This window comes from Sphaeramia orbicularis, chromosome 11, assembly GCF_902148855.1.
Source record: "Sphaeramia orbicularis chromosome 11, fSphaOr1.1, whole genome shotgun sequence".
NCBI lineage: Eukaryota > Metazoa > Chordata > Actinopteri > Kurtiformes > Apogonidae > Sphaeramia > Sphaeramia orbicularis.
The window spans coordinates 25,812,537-25,823,671 of NC_043967.1; the positions used below are offsets into that span (position 1 = coordinate 25,812,537).

The window sequence follows — 11,135 nt, forward strand, 5'->3', positions numbered from 1 at the left end:
AAGCTGATGATTGCTGCATTGTGTGGACAGGCATTTATCAGTAAGTGGCATTTAGCACAAAGTTAACATAGAGACACAAAGACAAAGTCCCACCCCTTCTGGTGTGACCCATGTGACTTAAAAAATATGGACAACAATTAGTGGTGGGAGACAGATAAGTTTTTATTGTGTTTGAATTGTGATGTCATTTACACTTATGAAGTTTGTCAAAAATATAATTTGATAAAATAAGAAAAAAATAGTAAAGAAACATCTAGTTTTATATTAAGCAGCTGAATGGACTGCATCCCTTGTCACATGATACACCAGCACCAAAATGGCTGTTGAGTTGACATATTCCATCTAAATTTTTGGTGAAATAGAGGTGAAAATCACTGCAGTCTGGTCATTTTGATGCTGCAGAGACATTCTCAGTGACTTTGAGCATATCAGCAGATCAGAGACTGCTATGATGACATGTGTGCAGTCTCTCTATTTACAGGCTTCCACATTCTGATACTTACACAGTTTTACCACAAACTGCTATTTTCTTGATTTATAAAACTGTATATGTGTAAATGATGGCATAATTCAATCAAGAAAAAGATCAAAAAATAAATTCTCTCCCTTGCCTTGACTGCAAAGCATCCCCTCCCCCATTTCAGGCCCTATGGGACACAACTGGAAGGGACAGGACTTCTGCTCTCTATTATTGTTATTACTTACTAGTGCAGTTGGTAGATTTTGCAGTAACATTGGTATCACTAGTTTTACTCCTAGCACCTCTCTTCATCTGATATGGTCACTTCTGGCTCCAAGGAAAAGAAACAACATAGCAAAAGGCAAACTGCCAAACTTCAGCAGAGTCACTGATAAACCAATGGGTCACTACTTATTTAATTCAGTCTCTGGTAACTGAAGGAATGCTGACACAGGAGGTGTTTTGTCTAATCTGGATTCATCCATTCCAGGACACCAGCGGCCTTCATCAGGTCCCTTTAAGCATTGTGGGGGTGCACTGGATGATGTCACAGCTACCTGTCAGACTGACTGAGTGATTAATCACCACGGGGCCTGGAGTGGGAGGAGAGGGCAAGTGGGATCGGATTGGAATGAGGAAGGGTGGGGCAGAACGCTGATCAATCACAGTGATTGATAGTCTCGATGTGAGGATCAGCATCTCTGGAGGATACTACATCACCGCGCTCAGATACAGGCTCACACATACACATAAATGAACACAGGCAAACAGACATGGACACATACACACAGTCAAAGACACCGACGCTATAAATGCAAAGTGCCATCACAGCACAACTCACCCATGGGTGCTGGCTTGTTGCCACATCCACCCTTGAAGTATATGTCAACATGGGAGAAATACACCCTGATACAGGTCTGATTATTACAGCCTGAGTAGGGATGGATTTACTGTGATGAGTCAGACGCACTGAGCAGTTTGTGATCCTCACCATCTATTCATGTCAGTGACACATTCTCATCACAGTCACTGTATCCCCTGAGGGGGGAGAGGGATGGAGCGCATTTAGAGACAAATGGACTGACCACTGTAAGACTGAATGTAGCCATGTGCTAACACGTGCACAAATACTCAGAGGAGATGGACACAGAAAAAAGTGCTGTATCACACATTTTCAGAATAAAGGAATACTCACCCATTCTACCCCAACCCCTACTGATATGCACGGAATTTACCACAAAAGGAAAATAAAACTAGAAAAGCGCTCATAGAGCACAGACCTCTACAGAGGCAGATCAGTAACCCCCCCCCAATTATTAGGTGTCAAACAGTTGTCCCATTCTAAGGCACTGACCTCTTCTGCTATTTATTATTCAAACTAAATTTACTTAATATTTTTGATATTAATGCTTACCAGATTTGTATTTTTATGTATAAAATTCAGTATAATCAAAGTACCTTGCTGGAGCATTTCATTTTCCATTTTGCAACCAGTGTTGCAGTTCATCAATACAATACTCATCAAAATCAACATTTTCATTTGCCTAAATGTGTCAAATCAAGGTTCAGTTTTGTATAAGGTATAGAGGGTGTAAACTGTGGAGTAAATGGTCACATGTTCTTAGAAATAGCAGACCAGAGATATCCACTGAGAAATATTTAAGAAAATGAATTATGATATCACACTGAGATATCATATATATATATATATATATATACACACACACACACACACACACACACATATATATATATATGTATGTATGTATGTATGTATGTATATATATATATATATGTGTGTGTGTGTGTGTGTGTGTGTGTGTATATATATGTATATGTATGTATATGTATGTGTGTGTATGTGTACATATATATATATATATATATATATATATATATATATATATATATATATATATATATATATATATATATATATATCTTTTTTTGAAATATGTGTATGGACTATGGAAGCCTCATAACTTTTCTAATGTTCATGAATTTAGACAATGGAGGCATTAAAACAAGCCATTTTAGGCTTTTCGCCTCTCCCTGCACCTTTACTGTTTTATTATGTCTATGATATATGTTATGTATGTGCAAAATAAATCAATAAATCAATAGACATTGTCATTGAACATAGAATTTCCGTAAAATGTCCTTTATATTTTTAGTTTAAATTATGTTGTGCCTTTTGAAATTCTTGAAATTCTTTTCACTTTTTGTGTCTATAGTCAATAGACACAAAAAAATTTATTCATAAAATTAAATTTTATGTTATTTTCATTGGGGATTAGTAAGGCTTATCTGTATCTTTATCAGCATAAAGTATTGGTTTATTTTATTTGTCAGGTATACTACTATAATTTGATACAGATTTAGAGTCACTGGGACACATAAAATGGAAGGTCACACATATTAAAAGAAAACATCCAATTTTCTTGGAAACATTTGCATCTTTGAATACAATCCTTGTTATGTGGCCCGGTGCAACCAGTACAACATGGGATAAATTTAACATACCTCTTTTTATTGCATTAAAAAAAGATCCTGATGGCATATTTAATCTTTCCTCATAAATATGAGATCTTGTACTCAATACAATGTCTAATTTGTGTTTTTGTGTGAATGTGATGGGTTCCATACTCCATACTTTTTCAGCTCTCCTCTCCTGTGTTACAGTATCAGCTGGTTAGACAGACACATAGACAGCTGTCACTAGTCAGCACAGGCGCATGGAAGGCCACCCCCAACCCTGAGGCAAATGTCGACCACCTGAGACACCATGGCCCACCAGGAGACCGTCCCCGTTGGGCCAGATCACTTCACCCCCACACACTCGCATACTTAAACCATATGTAACCCTTACAGTATCTTACTACTGAATATGTCATCATACTTAGTTCCACTACCACACTTTTTGTCACCTTTTTCCTTAGAGAGTTAGATTCTATTGATGACTATACAAAGCATCAGTATCATTTCTATCATCATCCCACCCCCCCTCTGTCTCTACACCCCCTCCTCCAAATGTGGTGTTACAATGGGGGCAGTGTGATCATTAGTCCTCCCTCTTTTTGCAATGTTTTAACAACAAGATGCACTGATATCCTCTGCTGATTACATCTATCTGTCTGCCTGTCTGTCTGTATGTCTGTCTGGTGTGTTTGTTATAGATGCGAAAAAAGTAATTGTAAAATACTTTTGAAAATATTCAGAGCACAAAAAAAAGATAATATGCTAATAGTGCTTTAATGTAATTCGGAAGTCTTTTATGGCTTTTACTGGGAAATCATGTTATTTCGTCTAACAGAGAACAAATAAGTGTATACACTGTCATATAAAGTCTCTGCAAACCTATTTCCTGTTTTTTTTTTTTTTTTTCCCTTTTTTGTCTCTCATCACTTTAATGAATTTGTATGAGTTTACTGTTCCTGGTCCAGATGGTCAGAAGAGGCTTGGGTTCTGTTGGAAAAAGGAGGTGTGATGGTTCCTTTAACAAATAAGAAGTTGCTGATATTTGAATTAAAAGTGTGATGATAGATGCAGACACACTCTGTGCTAAAGAAGCATCTCTGAGGGATTAAGTTCTAATGGTGTTCCAAATACAGAACAGACTTATTAACATTTCATAGTACTTGTTAGTTATTATTTTTAGCCTTTTAGTTTGATTTTCAGTTTCAGTTTTGTTTTAATATTAATGTAAGTAAATAAAGCATTTTCTTTTAATTTAGTTTTAATTCATCCCGGGATTTATGAAGAAAGACGTATATTTTTTTTTACATTCATATAAGTTTATTGTACAAAAGTGTAATGAGATTACTTTACCACTGCTAGTTTTAGTCAATAATTACATTAAAATCCTTGATTTCTTCATGTAAGAATGAATAAATGACCACAATGACCTCTTACACAATCACATTCCTTTGGTCTATATAGCAAATTGCTTCCAGAATAAAACCAGTTAAAGTTCATACAATTTGGGTCATTAATAAATAAAAATGAAGTCAAAACTGTTGCTTGGTGAGTGTAGGTGAGATACAGCGTTGGGTCAGAATGTGAAATTCTATGAATGGATTTAACTCAAAGGGAATATTTTATCTTGCAGTTTTATATTTAATGTACCAGTTCTACTTTAAAACATTGTCTGCACATTGAAATATATTCACTTTTAGAATTTTTGAAGGACTTATATTAAATGGGTTATGTGGGTGTGTGTGTGTGTGTGTGTGTATTAATGCTTCATATTCACTCTCATGTATCTCGAAAACAGCCTTTCCTCATTCAGTTTCACATTATGAAATATGATGGAAATGTTCACACTTATTCCAGACCTGATTAATTCAAATGAGCCAGACTAGTCATAGAAAAAATTCATTTACAGACAGTGCTGCTGCCTCTATCACAGTCTGATACAGATTCATGCTGTCTTCAGCTCAACAGGTGTAAGTACTGACCAACATAATGTAGCATTCAATCACACCTAGTAAATTCATATTCATATGAGCACGGGCATGGTTTAAATTTGAGTTTTTCCTTTTTTCCTTTGCTTAACCCATAAAGACCCAAACCTCCACTGGTGACCAAAGGCATCAACTGATCTAAAATGTTTAATAACTTCTGATCCACTAATCCTATCAATACATGTAAATAAATGATGTAATATACAGTTTGTCATCTTTTCGTGGTCATCAGATATGACCCATTTGGACGTTCAGAGGCTCCGTAGTGAACATAGAAACAACATAGATTATCTAGTAAAACCCATGGAGTTTGACAAATGACAGTGGATGGAGACACTTGTTTTTACTTTCAGTTATTGATGTCTTTGCCGGAAAAAAGTTGCTTTTTCTTCAGTTTTGCCAGTTTTGATATTATAACCTTTGAATTAATTTTAAGTTTTCATGAACATCTACATTGAATATAGTAAATTAAATATAGGAAAATGCATGATTTACAGTACAAAATGCAAAATACAGAGGGTAATATTATAATAAATGGTGATAAATCAATTAAGAAAGGTTGACCAGAGAAAAAAAAAATCATTTGGGAACTGCCGTAAAAGTAATACTGGGTCTTTATGGGTTAAATATAGTCAGATCCATGAGTATTTAGGCAGTGACACAAATGTAGTTTTACCCCCATCAGAGCGGATCTGAAATGAAACAATCCAGATGTGATTGGATTGTGGACTAGCTTTAATTCAAGGGACTGAATAGAAATACTGTATTAACCCATAAGGACCCAGTGTGACATTTGTGTCAGTTCCCAAATGATTTTTTTCCTCTATATTTAACTTTTCTTAAGTGATTTATCACCATTTATTGTAATATCAGCCTCTTTAGTTTGAGTTTTTTTGCAGTGTAAATCATGTATTTTCCTATATTTGATTCACTGATCACATAGATATTAATTAAAGCTCAGAGTAAATTGAAATGTTACTTTATCAAAAACAGAGAAAACTGAAGAAATAGTGAATTTTTCAGTAAAATCCATCTTTAATTGAACATAAACCAAGTGTCTCCATCCACTGTCATTGTTCAAACTTGATGGATTTTGCTGGTGAATCAATGTTGTAGAAGATGACAGTGTTTTTATGGTAATTATGGAGCTCCTGAACGTCCGAATGGGTCATATGTGATGACTATGAAAAAAATTAGAGACTGCATTTTATACCAATTACTTAAATGTATCAGTGGATCAACAGGGATTAAACAGTTTCAGCAGGTGGTTTTGGTAGATGGTGGATGTTTGGGTCTTTATGGGTTAATCATTTACAAATTACAACCATTTAAAACCCAGTCCCTCCATTTTCAGAGGCTCAAAGGTAATTGGACAAACTAAGGTCATGATAAATATTATTTTTAATGCTTTCTGTAGCATCCCCATGGAATTAAGGAGGAATATGCGGTTCAGAAAATGAATGAATGAATGAATGAAGTCTGGAACCCAGACCTAACTGTAAATCATATTACACTGAGGATAACAATAATATCCCATGTTGATATTATAACATTTAACTTATGAACCTTCTTTCTTCAGCTTTCAGGCCTCATTGGGATACTCATTATCAAATTACATACCAAAATAAATCAGCATGGAATAAAATGTGATTATCAGTTTTGCCTTTTGCTAAAGTCTTTTTCAGACTGCCTGGAGTTTTCAGTGCTGCATTAAACCATTTAAAACCTCCTCACCTCTTTCGGTGTGCAGACTGCAGCATCCCAGATCAACTGTTTTATGGCCGTCTTTGCCTTCTCCCTCCTCTGTCTTCTGATTTTCTCTTAACAGGGCCTGAAGGGAGACGGTATAGACACACAGTACACATTTCAACAGTGCTGAAGGCCTGTCAGAGAATAGAGACAGTCTCCTCTCTGTCAGATTGTGGGGAAAACTCTGCCACTGGAAAAATAAAAGGATAGACACAGATACATGTATTGGATCCAAAGTCAACACCAGGGTTACTTACAGCATCTGTGGGTTTTTGTCTATGACTTCAGTGTGAATAAATAGATGTTCTGGAAGCTGTGCACCTTCTACAGGTAAGGTTCAGCTGCTGTCTATCCGAATAAAAAAATAAACCAGGGGTGTCAAACTTTTTTTTTTACTTCAGCAGCCATATTCAGCCCAACTGGATCCCAACCAGTAAAATAACAGCAATAATTACCTGTGAATAATAATTCTAAATTGTTGTCTTTGTTTTAGAGCAAAAAACATATAAGCGCATTTTTACCAATATTGTATTTCAGCTTCTCATTTACACACGTGAATTACAACTTACAGATCACAGTGGATCTACAAAGATACAAAGTATTTAGTTACAGGCAGAATATTGTTAAAATTCCATTTATTTTTCTGAATAAATTTCAGGTTCAGATTATTCGCTTTTTTTTTTTTTTTTTTTTTTTTAATGAAAGAACAGTTTGTAAATGTCAAAGTTTTCATCATGCATCACATGAATTTTCATCATTTATACGTCATTACCCTATCCCCCGAATTCTATCAAATCCATGAAAAAATACCAGCATGTGTCCACGTGTAATGTGTGAAAACTGTATGATGTCTTACATTTGTGCTTTGCATTATCCTGTGTTCTTTACTGCAAATTTCGAAGAAAAGGGTTATGTGGCAGCGCACCAATTGCGGTGGCCCAATGTCCCTAATCACTGATCACAGTCTCGTTTGATGTACTCTGTTCTGTATGTACTCTGTGCTGTCAAATGATAATAAATAGAAAATAGCAATAGCATTACAACAATATTTTACGGGTCTGATCCATCTGAGATCAATTTGGGTTTGTGTGTGGTTGAACTAAAATGAGTGACTGTTGATTGTGACATCTTTAGTGTAATTTTTTGGACATTGCAAATTCATCCTGTGGGCCGGATTGGACCCTTTTCACAGGCCCATTTTGGCCCACGGGCCTTATGTTAACACCACTGATCTAAACAATGTAACAATGAGAAAAGGAGTGGAAGAGAGAAAGCATGTTCTGGTAAAACCTTAAGGTCGTTAGAGGATTAGTTGAGCAGATAGACCATTAAACTACTGGGACCAGTTAGGTGTCAGACTAGCAGGCTGTTTTAAAAACACTTTCACTTTCTCACAAAACTAATTAATAGAGCAGCGCACAGCATTTCAATCCCATGGCTAATGAGGAGGCAATAATATAACAAGCTTTTAATTAACATTTGGTGATTCCAGTTTCTGATTGGCTGTTTGCAGTGTGTGTGTGTGTGTGTGTGTGTGTGTGTGTGTGTGTGTGTGTGTGTGTGTTTGCCATCTGACCCTGAGGTTGTGTGTTACAGCCTACTGTGTTTTCAGTGCAGCCAACTTGAATGTCTAAAACACGGGTGTCAAACTCATTTTCTTTCACGGGCCACATTCAGCCCAGTTCGATCTCAAGCGGGCCAAACCATTAAAATTATAGCATAAAAAAGTTTTTCTCTTCATTTTAGTGCAATAAAAAACATTAAATTATGAAAATGTTTACATTTACAAACTATGTTTTCACAAAAAAGATGTGAAGAACCAGAAAAAAAATTGAATTTCTTAAGAAAAATAAGCTAAATTTGAACAATATTATGCCTCAACTTATCACTTGTACATGTGCGTTACACACAATGTTACACAAACAGAATATTGTTGAAATTTTGAAGTTTGGAATGTGTAATTAAAATAAGAATGTTTACAATACTATCTGCCAACTTATTAACACAACTTACAAATCGGATCTACAAATCCACAAAACATTTAGTAACAGGCAGAATATTGTTAAAATTGCATGTAATTTTCAGGTTGTTCACATTTTATTGTAAGGGTAAAGGCTGTTATTTTAATTTAGATCACACTGGGCTAAAACCAGTTCAACACCCTTGAGTGTTAATATTTTCAGAGTAATTTTTGCACTCCATAAAATCATGCCGTGGGCCAGATTGGAACCTTTGGAGGGCTGGTTTTGGCTCACGGGCCTCATGTTTGACACCTGTGGTCTAAAACAATGATTCAGATTATACAGGATGTTATACTGACTGTCTCATTCCTGTTAGAAGAAAATATATCTTGAGTACCGTTGTACCAAACCTATAACAAAGTTGTCACAATTACCATCATGACAGGTATCACAAAATATCAACTGAGAGACAAAGAAAAATGTCCAAAATGTAATAAAAACTTAATTCAGTGATTTGTTAATGTTCTCAAAGTTTTTTTTTATATAAAGAAGCACAAAGAGAATATTGTTAATGGTTTCACTAGCCAATTTATTTACATTTACATTTTGATGCCTGCAACACACTATCAGAAAGTTGGGATAGAGACACAATAAAACAGAGAGGTAAAATTTTGCTTTTGAATAGTTTTTCTTTAACTGTAAGTGTCTCAGTGACAGTGTTGATAAGAGCTGTCTGAGTTTTCTGAATGCAAGGGAAATGAGCATCAGTGCCTCCCTTCATATTTTTAGCATAGAATGCACTGGAGCATCCTTAACAAAAGGAGACCAGGAAATGTTGAACCATAATATAAGGTGGTGGTAACATCAGCTGAATGGACTTTTCACAACTGTAAACTGGGTCTTAAGCAATAAGGGAAATGCAGATGAATACGGCTGAGAATAAAGTATTATTGGGATATAAAAGTTATAAATTAAGGCAGATGATATTTTTTAATTCCATATGTAATCCTAAAAATGATTACATGTACAGGGTGAGGAAGCAAAATTTACAATATTTTGAGGCAGGGATTGAAAGACAGTGTATGACCAATTAGTTTATTGAAAGTCATGAGAATTTATTTGCCACAAGAAAATTGACATAATAGAAAATGTTTTTATTCTATGTGTCCTCCTTCTTTCTCAATAACTGCCTTCACACGCTTCCTGAAACTTGCGCAAGTGTTCCTCAAATATTCGGGTGACAACTTCTCCCATTCTTCTTTAATAGTATCTTCCAGACTTTCTCATAATAGTTTTGCTCATAGTCATTCTCTTCTTTACATTATAAACAGTCTTTCTGGACACTCCAACTATTTTTGAAATCTCCTTTGGTGTGACGAGTGCATTCAGCAAATCACACACTCTTTGACGTTTGTTTTCCTGATTACTCATATGGGCAAAAGTTTCTGAAAAGGTATGGATAATAGTGTTAGGTATGATTATGACATCAATATATGTTTGGTTTCAAAACAATTGACGTAGTGCCTGCTGAGAAAAAACAACTAAATGTTCATTGTAAATTTTGCTTCCCCACCCTGTATGTTTCATAATTACATTATTTTAGGCTCACAATTTTTAACTTTATCTTAATTGTTGCTGTTGGACAGCAGGATCAAGTACAGTGACTTCTTCAGTGTGTATATAAGCATGCGACCAACAAGAGTCATTTACAGGTCTCATTTGTTGAAAAATGTAAGGCTTTTGGCTGCTTCATCCACAGAGTTGACAGAGCAGCAGAAGGAGTTCCCCAGGAAGGAAGGTAGGAAACAAAGTAGGAAGAACAAAAGTTTTCACCTGACAATGGCATGAAGACCTTACATTCAACCCTTCCTTTTATCTCACTGAATTCAATAGATTGACAGATTTACCTTCAGTAGTTCAGATTTTCATATCAGCTGCCTACGGTGCCTGTCCTTCCATGAAGATAACTTTGTCCAGTTCTGCTAGTGAATGTAAGTGGTGATAATGAAGACTCTGAGAAAGACTGGTCTATTGTCAGTATTTGCCACTAAGTGAAGTGTAGACAATGTACCATGTTCCTCTGATGACCTTTGTCCTTCTTCTGTAGACTTCTGAGGAGGAAGAGGTCCTGAACAAGAAGAGGTCAAAGAGGACCCAGAAGAAGTATGATGAGCGTAATAAGACGGCTAAAATCAGTTCACTTCTGGAGGAGCGGTTTCCAGCATGAAAAACTAGTGAGTCCCAACATGGATTTTTTTTTTAACTGTAGATGTACTCCTACTGATGATACCTTTCAAACAGCTATTGCTTTGCCATAAACTCTGAAGGGACCTGTCAAGATCTGTATTTCTGTTTTTATTGAAAGAAATTTTGGTGAGAGGATATTTATTGCATGACCCTCCTTGTACCCTAGGAACTGAATTGTATACATCCTTGCATGTTTGTCTGCAATGGGAAACTCATGGAAAGGCATGCTTAATTTTTTAGTCAAAGTCTATTTTA

The 11,135-nt window shown here is 35.7% G+C and overlaps 1 non-coding gene across 1 annotated transcript; it reads left to right on the forward strand.

The window, feature by feature from the left end:
* Nucleotides 1-10,585: 10,585 nt before the first annotated feature.
* Nucleotides 10,586-10,655, forward strand: LOC115428999 (small nucleolar RNA SNORD38). Its single transcript, XR_003936728.1, has one exon. It is a non-coding gene; the product is annotated as a small nucleolar RNA SNORD38 (small nucleolar RNA).
* The last annotated feature ends 480 nt before the right edge of the window (nt 10,656-11,135 follow it).